Raw genomic sequence first — 20,541 nt, 5'->3', positions numbered from 1 at the left:
AATTGCATTCTGTAACTCTCCACCCCAGCAAATGGTTGAGAAATGGCTTGGCTAGTTTGAGAAACTGGTCCTTCAAAAAGAAAGCAAAGGCATCTAGAACAGTGGAAAAGAAAACAGCATCTCTCAAAGAAACCAGAGCCACCGCCCTGTGTTTCTGATTTCACAGAAGCCAACTCACTGCAAGAGAAACAGAAAGACATGCTCCCGAGGTCAACCAAAGGGCTTGGAGCTGTAGAGACAGTCTAGTTACAGGCTGTAGAGGGAGTTGAAGCAGTGCAGGCAGCCCTGTTAGAGGCAACAAAAGGGCTGGGAGCCATGCAGGCAGCCCTATTTATGGCTGATCCAGCCTGTTCACAGCCCAGGTACAGGCTATGGAAGGATTTGGAGCTGTGAAAACAGCCCTGTGTGATGTAAAGGAGGCACTTGGAGCTGCGCAGGTGGCGCCTTTTAAATCAAAGGAAGAACTTGGAGCCATTCAGACAGCTCAGATGATAGCAATGAAAGGGCTAAGAGGTGTGCAGGCTGCCCAGAGTATGGCAAAGAGTGAAGTTGGGGATGTGCAGAACTCCCAGTTAAAGGTATCTGAGGTAAGTGTGGCATTGGAAACAGCCCTTGTTAGTGGCTAAAGAAGGACTCGATGCTGTGCAGACAGCCCTGTTTGGGTCATCGGAAGAAGTAGAGGCTGTACACACAGCAATGTTTGTGGCCACAGAAGTCCTTGAAGCTGTGCAAAGTGCTCAGTTCGAGGCAATGGAGGGACCTGTGGCTGTACACACAGCCCAGGTTGGGGCAACGAAGGGCCTTGGAGTTTTGCAGACAGTGCTGTCTGCACCAGCAGATGGATTTGGTGCTGTGCAGAAAGCCCAGTCTGCTGCAACGGATGGACTTGTAGCTGTGAACACAGCCCAGTTTACCGCCACGGAAGGTCTTGGGGCTTTGCAGACAGACCATTTGGAGGGAATGGAAGGGGTTGTGGCTCTGCAGGCCACCCTGTTTGTGATAACGGATGGTTTAGGAACTGTGCACACAGCCCAGTTTGCTACAACCAAAAGACTAGGAGCTGTGTGCACAGCCCAGTCTGAAGCAGAGGAAGGCCTTGAGGCTGTGCAGACAGTCCATTTGTGGGCAAAGGAAGGGCTTGAAGTTGTGCAGACCACCCAGCAGTACAGCTCTTATCCCAAGCAAGACTCAGAGAAACACGATAGCTGTCCATTCAGCCTCATGGAAGACAGACTCGAACTTTGTATGAAACCTCAGCAGGAAAGAGAGAGAAATGGGCAGTGCTCTCCTGGGACTCTGCCTTGTGTGAGGTCCTCCCCCAGTCCTTTGGTTGTGGATGATGTGTTCAGCCCAGACTCAGGGCCTTCAGCGCTTAGTGATGCTGGGGGCAAACATGCAACCAAAGACATTTTACCACCAGAGTCTGATGTCTACCAGAGTAGGAGAAACTGGGCTAACAATGACATCCAGACAATAATTGCTCTGACCCTTTTGTATGAAATCCCTGGGACAGAGAGCATAAGGGTAACACTGCTAATACTTAGGACCACAAAGTAATTCTCTTCATGGAGACCATTTGGCAAAACTTTTAGATGAAAATATTGCATTGCCTCAGTATTTGGAAGTCTTTTCCTTTTTAGATCATGGGACTGGTAGTCCTGTCATGTCATTCTAGAGATACTTTCGAGAGTTAGAAGAAGCAGCTTTGGTGGAGAAAACATGAATTATATAAGATTAGTCTCCCAAGAAGGCCAGGTATTGTGAGCAAAGAATGGGGACTGGGCAGAGGCAAGCTTCCAGAGAAACTGCCCATAGTCCATGGAATACCTGTAATAAATAGACAAGAAAAATGCCACTAATCAAAACAGTAAGAAGAAAAGCACACCTGATAATGAAGGGAATCTTGTGAGATATTTCCCTGAAGCCACACCAGTAGCCATTTCTCTGGATTCTTATAGTCACATGCCCTTACAGGATCATTGCTGAAGACAGCCCATTGATGTAGCTAGACTGGAACAACTAGAGTGACTCAAGAACCATGAGTGTCACGACATCGGCCCTGTGGTGGTGTGTTATTTGATTTGTTTTTCTATTACTGCTGCATTGCTAGTGCTGCATTGCTCTGCAAAGCCTCTAGGAAACAGCTGTGAAGGGAGAGAAGGAAATAGTTACTCATCTCAGTGTCCTTTCAAAGGTGGCCTGAAAGCATCTGTTACCCGAATGGGCAGAAAGACTGCAACACTAGTCCATTATGACAGGAATGCTCTTGCCAACATGTGTGTGATCAGAGCCTGGCTGCTCTTTGCCGAAATGTTCCTCAGCAGTCCTGCATCTGAGGGTAGTCAGCCAGAAAACATTACTGCTAAATCACCCTTTTTCTGATGATCATTTGGCTGTGAAGAAATTGAGAAGATGCCAGTGTATAAAGATTTATAGTGTAGAAGATCCAGCAAAGTGGTGATCAGGCCCTTTTTCTCAGACAGTCACTGGATTTGGATTTCCTTGTCTCCAGAAGTCTTTACATAATTTTGTCCCAAATGATTCATGGTTTACAGATAGTTTAAACTCTGTTGGTTTATTTCTACCCCGTTGGCTTATTTCATATCCATGACCATTTCTCCCCTCTCTTTTCTTAAAGATTACACTGGTACATCTCCTGCGTTATCCCCTTGGATGACTAGGCCTTGCCAGCCAGAATGAAGGGATAGTCAGGAATGGATACGCGTCTTCCCTCACTTTAACTTATAAGAAGTTGCTCAGAATCTACTGGGTCTCTTTAGTCCACCATCAGATGGCCCTTTCTCCTATAAACTGCCTTGTTTTGAATTATCTTTCTGAGCACCAGGAAACTTTCACATCAAATGTTTTTCCCTGTTTTCCTAAATGTTTCATTTTTCAGTTATAGTGGGTAAAAAGTAATGTTTTCTGTAAGATATAGGGAGTTTTTCTAGTATTAGCTATTTATGCTACCTACCTTGAAGGTACATGGCCCTGTTTGCCTTTAGCATTATAATTAGCTTTAGAACTCTGGGTCAGAGAACTACTTCATGACACTGGCCATGTCTGTCACATGTGTAAAGTAGATCCCAGCTTGTAACCAACCACTCCTATCATTAGACTCTTCATGTCCATATCTATCTTTCGTGGTGTATGAAATCAACAGGATTTGCCTTGTCCTTAGGACAACACTACTGTCAGAACTGCAAATAGTGAATGAAGCTCTTCCAGCTTGGAGTGCTTTCTGGAAGAAATTTCTTCTTTATTTAACAAAATAATAGTTCCAGCAGTTTCTTTATTTGTTTTGATGAGTAGAAAACCACCTAGCCAATTTGAGGCATGGAAGAAAAGAGATGTTGAGGTTCTTAAATAACCATCTTCATTCTGTATTCTTTTAGATACTCTGTGGTACTTAATGTGAATAGTTTGTTAATATTGCTCTAAACCAGCAATTTTTGAATTAACATTTTTCAACTCATAGCATACCAACTAATGACTAAAATTTTACAGCATACCAAAAATAATTTTATTTTTTGCCTATCTGACAAGAAATAGGAATAATTTTGATTAATTTACAAAAAAAATAGTCATCTATGTTTTTTGCTCAAAGCGACTTTTAAAAAATTCTTTATAGGCCCTGGCCGGTTGGCTCAGCAGTAGAATGTCGGCCTAGCGTGCGGAGGACCCGGGTTTGATTCCTGGTCAGGGCACACAGGAGAAGCGCCCATTTGCTTCTCCACCCCTCTGCTGCGCTTTCCTCTCTGTCTCTCTCTTCCCCTCCCGCAGCCAAGGCTCCATTGGAGCAAAGATGGCCCGGGCGCTGGGGATGGCTCTGTGGCCTCTGCCTCAGGCGCTAGAGTGGCTCTGGTCACAACATGGCGACGCCCAGGATGGGCGGAGCATCGCCCCCTGGTGGGCAGAGCGTCGCCCCTGGTGGGTGTGCCGGGTGGATCCTGGTCGGGCACATGCGGGAGTCTGTCTGGCTGTCTCTCCCTGTTTCCAGCTTCAGAAAAATGAAAAAAAAAATTCTTTATAAAAATGTACTCATGGTACTTTTTTTGAAATTATTTAAAACAATTTGTTTATTATTTTCCTCTAATTTACTTGCATTTAATACTTAATGAGATATCTGAGTCTGACATTGTTTTGGGATGTCTTTTGTATGAGGTCAAACTTTGGACAGGCATACTATTAAATCTTTTGCCGGGATTTCCAGCAACAATCTATTTTTGTTCTTATATTAGTCATTGGGAAAGCTTGATTTGCACAAATATGTGTGGGGAAAGGAAGCAGTGCTTCTCTTGTTTGTTTGTTTGATATTGAGAAATTTACTTTTAAGTATTAACCAAAATGAAGTAGATATCTGTTGTTGATTTATTTTAAGAGGCAGAGATAGAGAGTAAGGGAGTAAAGCATGAACTCATTGCTCCACTTAGCTTTGCCATTGATTGCTTCTCATATCTGCCGATCCTGGGACTTGAACTGGTGACCTTGGGTTTCAAGTTGGTATCCTTGAGGTTGAGCCATGGCCAGGGCTTGACCCAGCATGTCAGGGTGGATAGAGCATCATCGCAGAGCACCAAGGTGCCAGCTCCATACCGAGGTTGCTGACTTGATCCCAAAGTGGCGGGTTCAATCCTGAGTCAGGGTATATATAAGAAGCAATCAGTGGATGCCCAACTAAAGTGGAACAATGAGTTGATGCATCTCTTTCTCTCTCTCTCTCTCTCTCTCTCTTTCGTTCTCTCTCATTCCCACCCACCCCTTCTCAAAAAAAAAAAAAAAAACCCTACAAAATAAAACAATATTTCTTTTTTATAAATAAATCTACTGAATGTTAGAAGTTGAGCTTTCCTAGTAACATCAGTTGATCTATCCAGTTGAATAGTAGACATATCTACTTCTTTAATGTAAGATATCACTTACAAGTCTACCTCTTGGGACAAATCCTGAATATATCAACTATGGTGTTATCTGACCTTGGAATTTTCAAAACCTCCTTTTCATATTCTTTGCCAAACATTGCTTTTATAATTTTATAGCTTGGTGGTAAAATTACAGATTCTACCTCTGTGGGAGATGTCATTTTTTTTTTTTTTTTTAGTAACAATTTCTGTGATTGCATAACTTGCTTCTTGTGCTTTTTCCGACACCATTGCAGTTTAATCCATCTTTTTGCTTGACTAGCCTTGTGCAGTAGAAGTCTCTTAAAATATTCAACTTTCTTTTCACACAAGTGAGAATGTTTCGATCACAAATATCTTTTTGATTTACTTGGAACCATAGCTTGATTAGCTAACTTTCACCACAAACTAAACATATGGGGTGTGATGGATTTTCTTCACTGATATAAAGCTGAATGACAAAAAATCTTCTTTGTAATAATGAATAATAGTCTTTCATTTAGTTTTAGAAGAACCAGTGCCCCTTAAGGTACCAGAGGAGGTAGCAGCTGCTGATGTTCTGGGCAGAGCAGCACTTGACGTACTTGCATCACTTTCTTCACTGTCTTCTCAGTTTTGTGATTTTTTATTCAACACTTATCCATATTAAGTGGATTGCTGTTGCCTGGGAGGGAGAGAATAAAAATATAATTCTTACCAATCAAAAGAAAATATGGGCAGTACTTGAAATTATTTGTGAACACGCTTTGTTAAAAGTTCCAAACTAAACCATTGAAATGAAATAAATCTTATACCGTTTATAGACTGTTTCACCATTCATTAGTTTCTATGTGTACAAACTGAACTCTTTGGATGGGCAGTAAGCATCAGCTCTGCTAACTGCTACAATGTTTTGAAACACTCACCTCAATCCTTAGGATGTGCTGCCGTGAAAATGACACACGTCAAGACTATACTTTCAGGGATCGTTTTTATAATTCAAAAATGATGCACGTCGCCCAAGGACATTAGAGCATCTACTGGTACACTGCAGGCAGAAACCAAACTGCACCTAGGCCTGTTCCGGGTGCTTTTGACTGTGTCTTTAAAGGCCTTTGCAGGCGGCTGGTAGGCCCTGTGCCACGCTCTCCAGGGCACTGCTGGGCAGGCATCGGGACACAGGGCCTCAGCCACATGCCCAGGATTCAGGCCTGGCCAGCTGCTAGGCCCTCCACAGGAACTTTCAGACCTGGGCTCAGGCCTGGGGAAGGGAAAGGAGGAGACCTAGTGTTGTGTCCAAGTGTCTGCAACACCTTGGGCCCCGCGGGGTGGTTGTCTTTAGATGGAGAATACAACTGGGCCATAAAATGTGTCATTTCTAATGAAAAAGAAAAGTTTGGGGCACACCAGTTCACAATCACTGTTAAGTATTATATTATAAGATGTGGAGAACATGTCATTTTTTTTTGAGAACATGTCGTTTTATTATACTCTGCTAACTGATAAAATATTTAGACTAATGCTTTATCTAAAATGCTTTGAGTTTGTATTCTAGACAAGTCTTACTGCCATATGTTCTGTGATAAATGTGTACTCTTGTACTTGCCAAAACTGCTGCTAACTTTTAAAGGCATTTGGTTTATCAAGGCATGGATAATAAATATATATAAAGTCTATGCTATTAAGTAAAATACCATTGTCTAGATTTAACAATCTCACCAGAGCATCGTTGCCTTTGTAGAATTGAGATATGAGCCATTTTCTGCTTAACACTGGAAATTTCATAAAATGTAATTCATGTAGAAGTGGAACTTTGGGCTTTTAATCATAGGCCATGGTCAGTCTTTCTAGAAGAAGTTTTATTTTTTGTTTATATTTTTTCTAATATTACCATTTAAAGCTAAGTTAGTCTTAAACACAGTCTTTATTATTTAAGGTATTACATCTTCATTGTGGTCCTAGAATCAGTTATAGTCCATATCCTTAAATCAAGAGAATCGTATACTAAGTTTAGTTGGTTGTATGAGATTTTCTTATCTAAATTTAAACCATTCTGACCTAATTGACCCTGTTAACCTCAGACACATACCCAGACATCAGCACTAGTCAGGTCATACAAACATCAAATATTAGGGTTTCTCCTGGCTGTTACATGTTTACTTCTCAGAGTCCATTGAGGTTCATTCTGTATGACTTTAACCATTTCAAAGAGATGCAAGAAAATATACTCCTTTAGTACAGAACAATTATTTTCTCTGCCAGCAGTGAGGACCACAACCCCACTGTCAGAAATGTCCCTGATTAGGTGTGGGCAATATACTCATACTGATAATAATTTCTCCCTCAATTTTACAGAAATACAAAGATTACTATTTAAAAAGTTTCTTAATGTACTAAAAACATTGGATTCAAGAAATGATCTCACATTGTATTTTTCTACATTTTATGGCATGACATTGAATTGAAAAGATCTAATGTTTTTGGAAGCAGTGATATATTTTGTTTGTTGAAAGAAACTCTAGGAACAGTAGGTACTTTAACCCAAATTATGGTAGTAAGTGTGAAACTTATCTTTTTCTTCAATAATTATGTGAGAGGAAGTCCTTGCCAATGCCTTATTTCAATACAGAGAAAAAAATGAGTAATAAAAATTGAGGAGCCCTGGCTGGTTGGCTCAGCGGTAGAGCGTCGGCCTAGCGTGCAGAGGACCCGGGTTCGATTCCTGGCCAGGGCACACAGGAGAAGCGCCCATTTGCTTCTCCACCCCTCCGCCGCGCCTTCCTCTCTGTCTCTCTCTTCCCCTCCTGCAGCCTAGGCTCCATTGGAGCAAAGATGGCCCAGGCGCTGGGGATGGCTCTGTGGCCTCTGCCTCAGGCGCTAGAATGGCTCTGGTCGCAACATGGCGACGCCCAGGATGGGCAGAGCATCGCCCCCTGGTGGGCAGAGCGTTGCCCCATGGTGGGCGTGCCAGGTGGATCCCGGTCGGGTGCATGCGGGAGTCTGTCTGACTGTCTCTCCCTGTTTCCAGCTTCAGAAAAATGAAAAAAAAAAAAAAATTGAGGAAAATGTTTTTTTAAAAATGAGCATCTGCCTGGCCTGTGGTGGTGCAATGGATAAAGCGTTGACCTGTAACTCTGGGCTTGCCTGGTCAAGGCACATATGGGAGTTGATGCTTCCTGCTCCTCCCCCTTCTCTCTCCTCTCTTTCTTTCTCTTTCTCTCCCCTCTAAAATGAAGAAATAAAATCTTTAAAAAAATAAAAATGAGTGTCTTACTTAAAATATCCAGATAGAACTTGATCAAATATCTAATAAATAAAACTATGTTATTAATGATAAATGAACCAGGGAAGGCATTCTGAATATCTAGTTTAAGCAACAAAGGGAAAATTTTGGAACCCTTATGCATGACTTAAACATTTTTAAATTTTTTCTGACCAGGTAGGGGCACCGTAGATAGAGGATCAACCTGGGATTCTAAGGACTCAGGTTCAAAATCCCAACATTACTGGCTTGAGCACAGGCTCATCTGGCTTGATCTCAGGCTCACCAGCTTGAGTGCAGGCTGCCAGCTTGAGCGTGGGATCATAGACATGACTCCATGGTCACTGGCTTGAACTCAAAATTGTTGGCTTGAGGAAAGGGTCACTGGCTCTGCTTGAGCCCTCCAACCCATCCTGGTAATGGTACATAGGAGAAAACAATCAATGAACAATGAAAGTGCCACAACTATAAGTACTTCGTAGATGAGATGCTTCTCATCTCTCTCCTTTTTTGTCTGTCTCTCTCACTGCTAAAAAGACAAAAAAATCATTGGAGACTTGGCATCAAGTCAACAAGTATTTCATTGAAGGTAATTGTTTTTAAATTTTTTAATGGTTTTCTTTTGGAAATATTTCTATTTATAGAAATGTTACAAAACTAGCACAGGGAGTTCCTATTTATCTTTCACCAACTATTACCAAATGTAAAATGTATATTACCATAGTATAATTGTCAAAACTAAATAATCAACATTGATAAATTACTATTATTAAAACTCCAGGCTGTATTTAAACTTCACTAGTTTTTATATTGTTCCAAAATCTAATTCTGGATACCACATCGCATTTTAAAGGTGCTTGGTCTTAATCTCATCTTTTTCTTCTAGAAAACTAACTACAGTGGACAACATATTTGTGCATTTTGTAAGGTACAACTTACAACAGATTTTATGTGTTGCCAGTATTAATACTTGTAAAGAGATACAGTCGTCCCTTGCTATATTGCCGTTCACTTTGCGCAGTCTCATTATATCGCAGATTTTTAAATTGTATATATCTTTTTTTTTTTTTCTGAAGCTGGAAACGGGAAGAAACAGTCAGACAGACTCCCACATGCGCCCAACCGGGATCCACCCAGCACGCCCACCAGGGGGCGATGCTCTGCCCACCAGGGGGCGATGCTCTGCCCCTCCGGGGCGTACCTCTGTCGCCTGGGGCAGAGGACAAGGAGCCATCCCCAGCACCCGGGCCATCTTTGCTCCAATGGAGCCTTGGCTGCGGGAGAGGAAGAGAGAGACAGAGAGGAAGGAGAGGGGGAGGGATGGAGAAGCAGATGGGCGCTTCTCCTGTGTGCCCTGGCTGGAATCAAACCCGGGACCCCTGCACGCCAGGCTGACGCTCTATATCTAATTTTGTATCACGGATTTTTCACTATATCACGGGATTTTGCAGTATGTAAGTATTTTTATATATTTATCATTTTAATTATTTTTTGGTAAAATAAGCATTTTCTAGGCTAAAAAGTTTGAAAATATAAAAAACATTAATTAAAAGAATATTAAATCATCATCATCTTCATCATTCACATTGTAATATATTCACTGGTGAGTACCCATATAGAATTTTATATGTTGTTAAAATTACATGGGTTTAAGAGTGCAGAAAGTGTTTAAGAGCATAGGAAGTGTTTATAAGAGTGTGGGAAAGGTTAATAACAGTGTGGGAAAGGTTTATAAGAGTGTGAGGAGGGTTTATAAAGCCTTAAAATATATATAAATAATAAAATAAATATAAGGTCACTACTTTGCAAAGTTTCACCTATCGCAGGGTGTTCTGGAATCTAATCCCCACAATAGATGAGGGACTACTGTACATTCAATCAGCTGATGAGTTCATCTGAAGTTTTCCAAATAACTCTTTTCCTTAATTTTATTGGGTGACAGTGATTAACATAATTATACAGGTTTCAGGTGCCTAATTCTACCAATTATCTTCATATGCTGTGCTGTGTGCTCACCCACTTCCATGTCAATATTTGTCCATCATATTTTACTATCCCTATACTCTCCACCACTTCCCTCCTACCAGGTAATCTCCACATTGTTGTCTGTGTCCCTGAGGGGTTTTTTGGTCCATTTTTGCTCTGTCCAGTGTGACCCTTGACTTCAGATGAACTGATTAATTTGGTAGTGGAAAGACAAACAAAATGTCAGGAAATTTTCTGAGACAGCTCAGTATACAATAGTAATATGGAAGCAGGGTTTCTTATTTCCCACTTTAGACTATGGATTCTCACTCACTGATAGTCATCCAAAATCAACACTACTGGTTGCAGATTAATATAATTAAGTTTAGAATTAGTAAGGAAGAAAAAGCAATGATTACATTTTTGTTAGTATGGTGACATGTATGGTAATTACTTAGGGGTAAATAACATTTTAAACAATATGATCAGTTAGATTTCTGTTCTCTATAAAGTAGTTTCTTAAAAACTTCCATTAAAGATTTCTGAAGAGACAGAGAATCAAGCTAAGACCCTTGATATTTTGCACTTGTCATAGGAACCTGCCCAAAGCAAAAAACATATAAACAAACAAACAGCAAAACTTTGAAGTCTTTAACTTAAAAATGTCATGGTTTGCATTTTCTACTCTCTACTTGTATTGTTTTAATATCAAATTAACCATTTACTAATTCATAAGTAAGTTAGAACTGAGTCCTGTTTATCTGGTGCCTTCATAAAGTTTCTTTCCTTCTGATGGTCAGGGGTGTTCTATCCCTCTTACGGAAGCAGAACCCATTAATGAAAATCCATGCTGGTCAAGAATTTTTTTTAATTGTGGCCCCAATTAACCTCTTTAACCCAATCTTATTGTACAAATATCAGGATTTCCATGCAGGAATAAAATGTCTTTCTCAAGTCCAGGCCATAAGTCTTCATGCTTCTGGACTAATAAACATATGATCCCTTGTGTCTTCAGTGTTCTCTGCACTTGCTCACTGAATGGCTGCTGCGTGTGATGAAGAGGTTGATGGCACAGGCTTTGGAGTGAGAGACTGAGCATCTGGGTCTGTTCCATACAACATGTAGGGACCTATGTACTCTGCAGTCCTGGTATTCAAGATTCTGCTACTGCCATAAATTAGCCAAATGACCTTGAACAGAAACTTTAGGAAGCCTTCGTTTCCAATTATGTAAAGTTGAGATTGGTAATAATAGTTCTCTTTCAGTTTTATTGTGAAAATGAAATGGTATGATGCATGTAAGGCATTTAGCCAATCTGCTGGCCCATAGCTAGAGCTCAATTATTTTGTTATTTGTGTTTTTCAAATGTCTCTTTTTTAATATGGTGTCTTCTTCCTATGTTCATGAAGAATTGGTGATCATCTTCTTTGGATTTCCTTGCACTTATTTTTTTTTTCTGAAGTTGGAAACAGGGAGGCGGTCAAACAGACTCCTGCATGCGCCCAACTGGGATCCACCCAGCATGCCCACCAGGGGGTGATGCTCTGCCCATCTGGGGCATTGCTCTGTTGCAACCAGAGCCATTCTAGTGCCTGAGGCAGAGGCCATGTAGCCATCCCCAGCACCCGGGTCAACTTTGCTCCAGTGGAGCCTCAGCTGCGGGAGGGGAAGAGAAAGACAGAGAAGAAGGAGAGGGGGAGGGATGGAGAAGCAGATGGGCACTTCTCCTGTGTGCCCTGGCCAGGAATCGAACTCGGGACTCCTACACACCAGGCCGACACTCTACCACTGAGCCAACTGGCCAGGGCCGGTTTCCTTACATTTAAAAAATATTTTTAAAAAAATGTATATTAAAAGACTTGTCATGGAGTAATTATCATATACTTTAATGTAATGAAACTATAAAACATCAGGTACGGGACTGACCAGGCACTGGCATAGTGGACAGAGTGTAGGACTCGGATGCAGAGGACCCAGGTTTGAAACCCAAGGTCACTGGCTTGAGCATGGTTTCATCTGGCTTGAGCACAGGCTCACCAGCTTGAGTATGTGGTCACTGGCTTGAACGTGGGAACATAGGCATGACCCATGGTCACTAGCTTGAGCCCAAAGGTCGCTGGCTTGAAGCCCAGGGTTGCTGGCTTGAAACCGAACATCGCTGGCTTTATCAAGGGGTCACTCACTCTGCTGTAGCCCCCTGGTCAAGGCACATATGAGAATATAATCAATGAACAACTAAGGTGCTACAATGAAGAATTGATGTTTCTCATCTCTCTCCCTTCCTGTCTGTCTGTCCCTCTCTCTGACTCTCTCTCTGTCAGAAAACAAAAACCAGAAAACATCAGGTGCGGAGTGCATGTGAGGTAATATGTTAACAGTTGAGTATTTTCTTTTGGCACCTCCGTCTTTTTTTAAATTTCTACCACAGACATGCATTAATTTTATAATATGAAACAAAGAAAACATTATACTGTTCTAAATATATAATATCAAGAAAATATATGCACATAGACACCTTTCTGGCCAGTCGATACCTACTGAATCCCGATCTCCAAAGGATATCGTTAAATCTTTTCAGTGTATCTCCCATTATGTACCTTCATATTTCTAAATAACACATATATGTTAGTTCTCAGATTTACTATTTTAAAAATTTGTTGACTTCCTACTATGGAAGACAGCTTCTCTCTTGCAGTGCTATTCAATTTCCCAGTATTGCTCCCCATATTTCTGATAAAGTCATATCACAGATTTTTTATGAAATCATTATACATCATTATTATTATGACTATGTAAATATAATTCATAGCTGAATAATAATGTTTATGTTTATCTTTTACATTTTGGTTTGGTGTACTGGAATTAGTAACTGTTATATGATTTGTGTTTTTCAGGATGATTATTGCTTCATTTCAAACTGTCCCATGAAAATGTCATTACCTCTCAAAGGCAAATGCATCCAATATTTTTTTTTTCTTGGAGAAATACTTCTCTGACACCATGTCCTCCAGACTAACTCTAACTGCTTCCTTTCTAGGCCTCTGTTGTAGACTAAATTAGCGTCTCCCTAATTCCCAGTAGCTCAGAATCTGACTGTATTTGGAGATAGGACCTTTAAAGAGATGACAACTCTAAAATGAGGCCATTAGGGTGGCTCTGATACTATTGTTATTATATACAGTATTTCATCTTTGTTGTTTGAATTTCTAAAATTTTGCTATGATTCATAGTCAGTGTTTGTTTAGATTTAGTCACATAATTACTACTTTCTTTGTTTTAGTTGCCTCTTATAGTTATATCTGGGAGGAATTTCATTCTGCCTTAAATATACCCTTAAGAATTTTTTTTTAATATGGCTTTTGCTAGTAAACTCTTTCATTTTCTATTTCTCTGAAAATGTGCTTGTTCCAGTTTTTCAGGATGCCTTTTCTGAACATATGTTTTTTGAGAAGGGATCTTAAGTAACTGAGCCAGTGTGTGACAGGCATCTGGTGGGGATGCAGAGGCCTGAGATGGGGGCATATTTGCAGGTTGGAGGACCAGCAAGGAGGTCAGTGTGGCTGGAGAAGAGTGAACCAGAGGAGCAGTGGGAGAAGTATACAGCAGGCAATGAGAGAGGCCTGCAGGTGCAAGGAGAGATGGGACAAGATAAACTGGAATGGGATACAGGAGGCAGAAAGTACAGTGTGATCTTTTTCCTGTGCACAGTGAGGAGACAAGATGGCCTTTTTGTGAGGGAGTGTGGTGGAAACAATTTGTTTCCCTGATGCCATTTCGGGCTGGGGAGCAGCTGTTCTCATCCCAGACTGACACCTGCATGCAGCTTTAGAATGTAGTTATAGAAAGGGGCTGCCTGCAGCCCTGATACCTTCTGTATACCGTGGAGTCTGTGGGGACTTGGACAGTGGTCAGTTTGATGTTAATTAATCCCAACTGGAAAGTACATATTATAATGATATGGAAAATGAAAGAAAATACTTTAAGAGTAATTTTCAAGCCCAGACCACATGGCAATTATGAAAGTTGTCAGGGGCAAAGAAACCAGTGCCACTGGCTCCAGTACCAATCACACTCAGTTCTTGCTGCATGATCCTCTGGTCACTGAGGTCACTGCCACTCTGAGCATGGAATCAGCTGGTGGACACAGCTCTAATGTCGTGGAGGACACACAGAACCTCTGCTTCCAAAGCCTGTCACGTAAAGAGAATCAAAGAAGGCTAGTGCTGAAAGCACTCAGAACCCCGCATGTCTCCCTGTTCCTGACAAACAGAGAACCACAGGCCCAGGCTGAAAAGAAGAGAAGCCTTAATCATGGAGCCAGTAATAGCAGCTGCAGGCTGTGGGGACAGACGGTCGCAGCCAAAGGCACCATGCGCTGGCCCCTCACTTTCCAAATGAAAAAGCCAGAGCAGGTACTCTGACAAAGGATGCATTCCAACTGGTGATAAATTTTCATAAAAAGACAAAGGGAGAAAATATTTGCAGCATGGGCTGTCCTAGAAAATCTGTGTGGAAATGATCACACTGTCCGAGGGACATGCTAGTGGAGGACAGGGAACCTGTAACAGCATTTGAGAGGAAGCTGTTCAGAGTTGTAGTCCCATATTGGAAAGGATAGGAGTGCCAGCTCCAGCAGGACAACAGAGACAGAGACATTGGCTGAAGAAGCAGTTAGTAAATATTTATTACTGAATAAAGAATAAAGTATTCGCAAAAGACTAGTAAGGAAAGGCTGTAGGAGGGAGGGGCTGTTCATAGTCCTGTCCTTGGGCTTTAGGAAGGATTGCAGCCATGCTCCCAGCCATCCTACTCAGAACTCGGGCCCTAAAGCTGCAGCCATGGCCTCATCTGGGAACTTGTCATTCAGAATCTTGGCCCCATCCCAGACCTTCTGAGTTATAATCTCCATGTTAACCCACGTCCCAGGTCATCATAGGTACATTAATGTTTTTTTTTTTTTTTTTTTTTTTTTTTTTTATTATATAATTTTATTTTTTTAATGGGGTGACATCAATAAATCAGGATACATATATTCAAAGATAACAAGTCCAGGTTATCTTGTCGTTCAATTATGTTGCATACCCACCACCCAAAGTCAGATTGTCCTCTGTCACCTTCTATCTTGTTTTCTTTGTGCCCCTCCCCACCCCCTATCCCTCTCCCATTCCCCCCTCCCCCCCGTAACCACCACACTCTTATAAATGTCTCTTAGTTTCACTATTATGTCCCACCTACGTATGGAATAATACAGTTCCTGTTTTTTTCTGATTTACTTATTTCGCTTCGTATCATGTTATCAAGATCCCACCATTTTGCTGTAAATGTTCCGATGTCATCATTTCTTATGGCTGAGTAGTATTCCATAGTGTATATGTGCCACATCTTCTTTATCCAGTCATCTATTGATGGGCTTTTTGGTTGTTTCCATGTCCTGGCCACTGTGAACAATGCTGCAATAAACATGGGGCTGCATGTGTCTTTACGTATCAATGTTTCTGAGTTTTTGGGATATATACCCAGTAGAGGGATTGCTGGGTCATAAGGTAGTTCTATTTTCAGTTTTTTGAGGAACCACCATACTTTCTTCCATAATGGTTGTACTACTTTACATTCCCACCAACAGTGTATGAGGGTTCCTTTTTCTCCACAGCCTCTCCAACATTTGCTGTTACCTGACTTGCTAATAACAGCTAATCGAACAGGTGTGAGGTGGTATCTCATTGCCGTTTTGATTTGCATTTCTCTAATAGCTAAAGAAGATGAACATCTTTTCATATATCTGTTGGCCATTTGTATTTCTTCCTGGGAGAAGTGTCTATTCATATCCTCTTCCCATTTTTTTATTGGATTGTTTGTTTGTTTGTTGTTGAGTTTTATGAGTTCTTTGTATATTTTGGATATTAGGCCCTTATCTGAGCTGTCGTTTGAAAAAATCATTTCCCATTTAGTTGGCTTTCTGTTTATTTTGTTATCAGTTTCTCTTGCTGAGCAAAAACTTCTTAGTCTGATGTAGTCCCATTCATTAATTTTTGCCTTCACTTCTCTTGCCTGTGGAGTCAAATTCATAAAATGCTCTTTAAAACCCAGGTCCCTGAGTTGAGTACCTATGTCTTCTTCTATGTACTTAATTGTTTCAGGTCTTATGTTTAGATCTTTGATCCATTTTGAGTTAATTTTTGTACAGGGGGAGAGACTGTAGTCCAGTTTCATTCTTTTGCATGTGGCTTTCCAGTTTTCCCAGCACCATTTATTGAAGAGGCTTTCTTTTCTCCATTGTGTGTTGTTGGCCCCTTTATCAAAAATTATTTGACTATATATATGTGGTTTTATTTCTGGACTTTCTATTCTGTTCCATTGGTCTGAGTGTCTATTTTTCTGCCAATACCATGCTGTTTTGATTGTCGTGGCCCTATAATAGAGTTTGAAGTCAGGTATTGAAATGCCCCCAGCTTCATTCTTTTTCTTTAGGATTGCTTTGGCTATTCGGGGTTTTTTATAGTTCCATATAAATCTGATGATTTTTTGCTCTATTTCTTTAAAAAATGTCATTGGAAGTTTGATGGGAATTGCATTAAATTTGTATATTGCTTTGGGTAATATAGCCATCTTGATTATATTTATTCTTCCTAGCCAAGAACAAGGTATATTCTTCCATCTCATTATATCTTTTTCGATTTCCCTTAACAATGGTTTATAGTTTTCATTATATAAGTCCTTTACATTCTTTGTTATGTTTATTCCTAAGTATTTTATTTTTTTTGTTGCAATCGTGAAGGGGATTGTTCTTTTGAGTTCCTTCTCAGTTGTTTCATTGTTGGCATATAGAAAGGCTATTGACTTCTGTATGTTAATTTTGTATCCTGCGACCTTACTGTATTGGCTTATTGTTTCTAGTAGTCTTTTTGTGGATTCTTTGGGGTTTTCGATGTATAGTATCATATCATCTGCAAAAAGTGATACCTTTACTTCTTCTTTTCCGATATGGATGCCTTTTATTTCTTTGTCTTGTCTGATTGCTCTGGCTAGAACCTCTAGTACCACATTAAATAAGAGTGGAGAGAGTGGACAACCCTGTCTTGTTCCTGATTTAAGGGGGAAAGCCTTCAGTTTAGTGCCATTTAATATGATGTTAGCTGATGGTTTATCATATATGGCCTTTATCATGTTGAGATATTTTCCTTCTATACCCATTTTGTTGAGAGTCTTAAACATAAAATTGTGTTGTATTTTATCGAAAGCCTTTTCTGCGTCTATTGATAAGATCATGTGGTTTTTGTTCTTTGTTTTGTTGATATGGTGTATTACGTTAACCGTTTTACGTATGTTGAACCATCCTTGAGATTCTGGGATGAATCCCACTTGATCATGATGTATTATTTTTTTAATATGTTGTTGTATTCGATTTGCTAGTATTTTGTTTAGTATTTTAGCATCTGTATTCATTAGAGATATTGGTCTGTAGTTTTCTTTTTTTGTGCCATCCTTGCCTGGTTTTGGTATGAGGGTTATGTTGGCTTCGTAAAATGTGTTTGGAAGTATTGCTTCTTCTTCAATTTTTTGGAAGACTTTGAGTAGAATAGGAACCAAGTCTTCTTTGAATGTTTGATAAAATTCGCTGGTATAGCCGTCAGGGCCTGGACTTTTATTTTTGGGGAGGTTTTTAATGGTTTTTTCTATTTCTTCTCTACTGATAGGTCTGTTTAGGCTTTCTGCTTCTTCTTGACTCAGTCTAGGAAGGTTGTATTTTTCTAGGAATTTATCCATTTCTTCTAGGTTGTTGAATTTAGTGGCATAAAGTTTTTCATAGTATTCTACAATAATTCTTTGTATATCTACGGTGTCCGTGGTGATTTCTCCTCTTTCATTTTGGATTTTGTTTATATGAGTTCTTTCTCTTTTTTCCTTGGTAAGTCTTGCCAAGGGTTTGTCAATTTTGTTGATCTTTTCAAAGAACCAGCTCCTTGTTCTATTAATTTTTTCTATAGTTTTTCTGTTCTCTAATTCATTTATTTCTGCTCTGATTTTTATTATCTCCTTTCTTCGGCTGGTTTTGGGTTGTCTTTGTTCTTCTTTTTCTAGTTCTTTAAGGTGGGAAGTTAAGTGGTTCACTTGGGCTCTCTCTTGTTTGTTCATATATGCCTGAAGTGATATGAACTTCCCTCTTATCACTGCTTTTGCTGCATCCCATAGATTCTGATATGTCGTATTGTCATTTTCATTAGTCTGTATATATCTTTTGATCTCTGCACTTATTTCTTCTTTGACCCATTCATTTTTTAAAAGTATGTTGTTTAGTTTCCACATTTTTGTGGGATTTTTTTCCTCTTTTTTGCAGTTGAATTCTAGTTTCAAGGCTTTATGATCAGAAAATATGCTTGGTACAACTTCAATTTTTCTGAATTTGCTGATGTTGTTTTTGTGGCCCAACATATGGTCAATTCTTGAGAATGATCCATGTACACTGGAGAAAAATGTATACTCAGTTACTTTGGGATGAAATGTCCTGTAGATGTCTATCATATCCAGGTGCTCTAGTGTTTTGTTTAAGGCCACTATGTCTTTGTTGATTCTCTGTTTGGATGACCGATCTAGAGCCGTCAGCGGTGTATTGAGGTCTCCAAGTATGATTGTGTTTTTGTCAGTTTTTGTTTTAAGATCAATAAGTAGCTGTCTTATATATTTTGGTGCTCCTTGGTTTGGTGCATATATATTAAGAATTGTTATGTCTTCTTGATTCAGTGTCCCCTTAGCCATTATGAAATGGCCATTTTTGTCTCTGAGTACTTTTCCTGTCTTGTAGTCAGCATTATCCGATATGAGTATTGCTACACCTGCTTTTTTTTGGATGTTATTTGCTTGGAGTATTGTTTTCCAGCCTTTCACTTTGAATTTGTTTTTATCCTTGTTACTTAGATGAGTTTCCTGTAGGCAGCATACAGTTGGATTTTCTTTTTTAATCCATTCTGCTACTCTGTGCCTTTTTATTGGTGAGTTTAATCCGTTTACATTTAGTGTAATTATTGATACTTGTGGGTTCCCTATTGCCATTTTATATCTTGCTTTCTGTTAGTTTTGTGTCTTGTTTGATCCTTCTCTTTTGTTTTTCTATCTTTTGTTTTTATTTGGTTGTATTCCATACATCTTTCCACTGTTGCTCTCTTTTTTATCTCATGTGCTTCTGTGGTGGTTTTTTCAATGGTGGTTACCTTTGAATAATGAAAAGGGTCCCTACCCTGTTCATTGTAGCGAACTATTTTGTGAGAGGTACATTAATGTTTGAGAAGAACTCTAACGGCCTACCCTGTCACAGTCAGCAAAAAGGATAGGCAGAGGGCTCAGGGTCATTTGAAGTCAACCAATCACTGTCTACCAGCTCTGAGGACAGGTGGTCCCAGATCACAGGTTTCATGAAAGACAAACACATAGCATAGGGACAGAGAGAAACAATCACAGGTTGAAAGAGATGCTCATAGTCAGGTACTCATCTATGTAAGAAACAGATGAGGCACAAGAACAGGATAAATGAAAACTGGCTAATGGAAGGGCATACACAATCGAACACTAAATTTTTCCTGGTGCCCAAATAAAATGCCCCCTCCTTTTACTTTTAGAATTTCTGTAAAAAAAAAAACAAAGTTTCAAAGTTCCTTCTGTCATCCAAGATGTGGGTAACACTTTTTAAAAGCTAAATAAACCTCTGGCCAGTTCTGCCTCTGAAGAATGTCTTTCCTGGGAGCCTCCTGGCATCTCTTTGAAATGTGAGCATGAGCAAGCATAGTGCCCTGGTCTCCCTGTCTCTGTGGGAGTTTAGCTTAGGTACCTGGCTCTAAGTTGTAACCAGCTGCTTCTCATAAGTTAAAGTTTTATTTTTTTCTTTGGATAAAGAAAGTTAACATGTATGTAATGGATTGTTATCTGAGTGTCTATATTAAGGATAAATTTTCTTTCTATCTTTCTAAGCTCTTCAGTAGATTGCCTGTGATCCTCATTATAGTTTGGCTTAATTGTGAATCACCAATATAACTGTTTCATTCTTTTCTACATGTTGTAGATCAGTGGTCCCCAAACCCCAGGCTGCAGACCGGTACCAGTCCGTGGGCCATTTGGTACCAGTCTGCAGAGAAAGAATAAATAACTTACATTATTTCCGTTTTACTTATATTTAAGTCTGAATGATGTTTTATTTTTTAAAAAATGACCAGATTCCCTCTGTTACATCTGTCTAAGACTCACTCTTGATGCTTGTCTCAGTCACGTGATACATTTATCCGTCCCATCCTAAAGGCTGGTCCATGAAAATATTTTCTGACATTAAACTGGACCGTAGCCCCAAAAAGGTTGGGGACCACTGTTATAAAGTACTACTTTGTGTGGCAGGAGATTTTATAATTTAATTATGTCCCCAACACCAATCCCAGGTGGGCATGAGGATTT

At 40.0% G+C, this 20,541-nt stretch overlaps 1 protein-coding gene across 1 annotated transcript in view; it reads left to right on the top strand.

Annotated features, from left to right (window-relative positions):
* The window catches only part of CTSC (cathepsin C), a 469,733-nt gene extending 462,064 nt beyond the window's left edge, over positions 1–7,669 (top strand). The window contains exon 5 of the transcript XR_010749342.1: positions 7,585–7,669. The gene's annotated coding sequence lies outside the window, so the exon portion shown is untranslated. The remainder of the gene's footprint in view (positions 1–7,584) is intronic.
* The last annotated feature ends 12,872 nt before the right edge of the window (positions 7,670–20,541 follow it).

Source organism: Saccopteryx leptura, chromosome 1 (genome assembly GCF_036850995.1).
Source record: "Saccopteryx leptura isolate mSacLep1 chromosome 1, mSacLep1_pri_phased_curated, whole genome shotgun sequence".
Taxonomy (NCBI): domain Eukaryota; kingdom Metazoa; phylum Chordata; class Mammalia; order Chiroptera; family Emballonuridae; genus Saccopteryx; species Saccopteryx leptura.
Note: the sequence above shows the minus strand (reverse complement) of the source record. Positions and strands in the feature narration are given on the sequence as shown.